Here is a 4,606-nt window from a genome sequence, read left to right as displayed (position 1 = left end):
CCACCACTGCACGAGAGGTGTGACACGAGTTCCAGAGATTCACAATCTCCAAATTATCAGACTCCAAAACCACTTCCTCATAGCCCCGAAGATGTGCAAAGATAACTCCATCGCGGATGGCAAAGGCTTCAGCTATGAGCGGGTCCGTGACCCCTGGGTATGGTTTACACCATGTTGCAAGAAGGGTTGATTTTGACCGAGCTACTCCCCCTGTCCCTCCCCTCCTTGCATCCATTGCGACACTTCCATCACTGTTTATTTTGATCCAGCCCGACTCAGGCGGACGCCAACCATGGCCGGGCAGGATTCGAGCGTGATCTCGAGGCAGCTCAAGAACTGCTAGCGACTCCCGAACCCTCTTCAGAGACTGAATAGGATTATAAGCATTCTTGTCGTGGGTGATATTGTTCCGCGAAGTCCAAATCGTCCACATAACCGTCACCATTATCGCTCTCTGTGACTCTGAGAACATCTGATCGCACAAGATATCTCTGGACCAGGTCAGAGGGTGCAATACCGGCCTTCTGATATTCAACCATTCGGGGGCTGCATCCCAAAACTGTCTGGCATGAGAACAGTCTAGCAGGGCATGCATCATGTCCTCGTCCGCGTGAAGACAGATTTTGCATGTACTAACTGTAGCAGTATGGCGATGTTTAAGAGTAGCTTCTGCTGGTAGAATGCCATGTAGTACCCTCCACCAGAAGACTCTGACTCTTGGGATAACTTTGAGCTTCCACAATCGAGACCACAGTTGTTTGTCTGTCAATGAAGATTCGGTAATCGTCCCCTCCTCTAGAGCAGTCTGCTTGTTCCGAGTCATTAAGGCACGATACGATGATCTTACAGTGTAGCAACCCGATTTTTCAAAAGCCCAAGCCAACGAATCATCACCCCCTCCTTGCCTCAACGGAATGTTGAGAATGGCATCCGCATCTGGGGGTATGAAATTACCTCGAACCACATCAGCCTTCCACGACCAGTTACTGTGGTCGATAAGATTCACCACCACATTTAGCTGATCATTGCCAATGCTGCAAACCGGCTTCATTGATAGTGTACCAGGAATCCATTTGTCATGCCAAACGGAGACCGTTGGGCCATCGCCAACCCGCTTTAGAAGACCGATCTGCAGGACATCCCTCCCAGCAATTATAGCACGCCAGGTTGAAGAGGAGAAGCGAGGAGCTGTAGCTTTCATAAAATCACTAGTGGGATAATATCTTCCTTTAAGAACTCGCGCGCAAAGAGATTCTGGATTTGTCATCAGCCGCCAACCGTGTTTCCCGAGGAGAGCTGTATTGAACAGCTCGAGATCCCGGAACCCCATTCCACCCTGCGCTTTAGGTTTAGATAGAGTCCCATGCCTTCCAGTGCATAGAGCGACGGTCAAGGGAACTACTCCACCAATATTTTGCTAAACAAGAGGCCAGACTTTTACAAACCTTCTTTGTTAGCTTGAAACAGCTCATGCTAAACATGGGGATGGTTTGGGCAATTGCCTTGATTCGCACTTCCTGTCCAGCACAGGAAATCATCCGTTCCGATCCTCCTTGGAGCTTGTTTCGAATCCTCTCCCCGATATGATCGAACGTGCCACTCGTGATCCTGCCAACTGTTGTGGGTAGACCAAGGTAGCGCTCACTGAAAGCTTCGACCGAAATATTCAGTGTTTGTTTCAGTAGCAGTTTGTCCGGAGCAGCAGTATTTGGGCTGAAATATATCGAGCTCTTCTCCTTATTAACTGCCTGGCCTGAGCCTTCTTCATAGATTCTCAAAATCTCATTTAATCTTTGGGCACTTTGCTCCTTAGCTTGCATGAAAATTAAACTATCATCCGCAAAGAGAAGATGATTGATCCAGGGTGAGCGATAACTTACCCTTATGCCTTTATTTGCATCTTCTCCTCTGAAACGATTCAGCAATGATGTAAACCCTTCCGCACACAGCAAGAAGAGGTACGGAGACATTGGGCATCCCTGCCGTAGGCCCCTTGACGGAGAAAAAAATGGAAGCAGCTCGCCATTGACCCGAATTGAGAATCTGACCGTGGACACACACTTCATGACAAGGCGAACAAAATCCACACCAAAACCAAGTTTGAGCATGATAGCTTGCAAATAATGCCATTCGACACGGTCATAGGCCTTCATCATGTCTAACTTGATCGCACACACTGAGTTGCCCCCTTTCTTCCTTCTCCTCATTGCATGCACACTCTCATGTGCAATAAGAACGTTATCAGTTATCAGGCGGTCGGGGACAAAAGCACTTTGTTCTGCTCCCACAATATCATCTAGACACTCACGGACACGGTTAGCAATTGCCTTGGCAGCAATCTTATACAAAACCGTACAAAGCGATATAGGTCGATATTGGGAGATTTTTTGAGGAAATTGTACCTTCAGAATGAGAGTAATGGACGTGTCATTCATTCCTGTTGGCAGATCCCCCCATTCAAGAAATCAAGCACTGCTGGAACAATATCATCCTTGAGCAAATTCCAGTGGCGCTGATAAAATCCTGCTGTAAATCCATCCACCCCCGGGGCCTTCAACGGTGCCATTTGAAAGAGAGCTCTACGAACCTCCTCTTCTGTGTATGGTTTTTCAAGTTCATCATTCATCAATGGCGAAACTCGAGGGGGTACAACATCCAGAAGCTCTTTCATCTGGTTGTAGCCTTGCGAGGTATATAATTGTTCATAAAAGGACTGAACTTCCTCGCGATCTTCTTCCAGCGTATTACACACTGAACCATCAACCCGAACTAACTTCTCTATCTTGTTCATTCGTCTACGCTGAGCTGCCTGAGCATGAAAGTAGCCCGTGTTCTGGTCACCTTCCCGTAACCACGGAACTCTCGATATCTGTCGGAGCCATATTTCTTCCTGGTGTAGCGCCAATTTCAGCTTCTTCGCAACTGCTTTCTCTTCTTCTATTGGCCCCCTCCTAGAAGATTGACCACGCAGACGGGTCAGCTGCTCGTGCAGTTTTTTTATCTTGCGTGCCAAACATCCAAACTCCCTCGCCCCCCAGGCAGCAAGTTTGCCTTGCAGCGAATGAAGAGCTTGAGCTATACCTTGTAATCCAGCTCGGCCTGAAACCTTTTGCCAAGAGTCAAGGATCAGTTTATCATAGTCCACATGTGTTTGCCACATATCTTTGTATCTGAAGGGTTTGGGGCCTCTGGGTGCAGCCGAAAAAAGGTTTTCTCGCAAATCCGCAAGAACGAAACAGTGATCAAATTCCGTTGTGACAATGTGTTTGATCCTCACATTCGAAAACATCTGCATAAACGCAGAGTTGCCGAAAGCTCTATCAAGCCGGGCTCGCACGTTGGAGCGACCGGGCTGCATGTTATCCCATGTGTACTCCGTCCCTGACCATCCTAAATCAGAGAGAGCACACTCATCGGTAGCTTCCCGGAACGCCCGCATTTGCCATTCTGGTCGGGGTGTTCTAGAAAAGTGCTCTGAGCCAACAAGGGTCTCATTAAAGTCTCCGATGCACATCCACGCTTCATGTTGGATGGCAAAAAGTGTTCTCATGAATCTCCAGCTGTGTCGACGGTCTTCCACACGTGGAGCTCCATAGAATCCCGTCACTCTCCAGTACTTTGTGACATCAAACTTCTTCCGCACCATTACATCAATATGGGCGGTGCTATAATTTTCAGTTCCACTTCCACATTTGAAGTCCAAAACATGCCAACACCTCCGCTCAGACCCGTACTGCTAACTGCAAAGCAGCCCGAAAATCCTAGCAGATTCTGTAACCTTTCCACTCGAGTTGCTGAAACGAACAGGAGATCGGGCCCTTCTTGCTTCACAATGTTGCGAAGCTCGCGAACTGCCCCAGGGTTCCCAAGCCCCTGGCAGTTCCAGCTCAAGCAACTCATTGGCCCCGGCGGGGCTGATTCGCAGCCACCGCCGAACTATCCGAGCTTTCTGAATTTGTGGGGGTGGGTTTCTTCTTCTTAGAGGAGGGTTCTGTCTCCAGGTCAGCTCCCTCTCCCACAAGTTTATTAGCTCCTGCTGTGAACACCACCATTGCATTGACATCCACCTCCCGATGCACCTGCTCTTCGGCCTCCGCCGGCGGCAGGGCAATCTGTCGATAAACCTGTTTCTGCACCTGAGGTCCCCCCTTTCTTTTATTTGTATGATTACTTTTCTTAATTGGGGAGACAACCTCAGGGCAAGTGTCTGCCTTATCATTCGCCTTGCGAGCATCCTTCGTACTGCTTTGGCCCGATCTTTGCTCTTTTGACGAACTTTCATTAGACGAAGCTTTCTTCTTCTCATCTGATGCTCTCAGGCTAGTCTTGAAAGGTAAATCGGCATTCGCATCACGTGAGCCTGGCGTCGGACACTGAAGATCAGAGTGCCCCAAAACGTCCACACGAGAAGCAGAAGTTAGGGACATTCTCATACTGGATATCATACCAGTCCCTCTTCGTCCTCGCTGCAGAATCAATCAGGATCCATCTGCGCAAGGGCTTACTGACATCAATTGTAACCCTAGCCCGCAGAAAGCCAGCCACGGGGTCAAACTGGACTGAGGATGCGTTCCGATCAATCTGTTATGCAACAACTTTCCCCCTT

This window comes from Triticum aestivum, chromosome 3B (genome assembly GCF_018294505.1).
Source record: "Triticum aestivum cultivar Chinese Spring chromosome 3B, IWGSC CS RefSeq v2.1, whole genome shotgun sequence".
NCBI classification, from domain to species: domain Eukaryota; kingdom Viridiplantae; phylum Streptophyta; class Magnoliopsida; order Poales; family Poaceae; genus Triticum; species Triticum aestivum.
The sequence above is the reverse complement of the archived record's forward strand: the minus strand, read 5'-3'. Positions refer to the sequence as shown.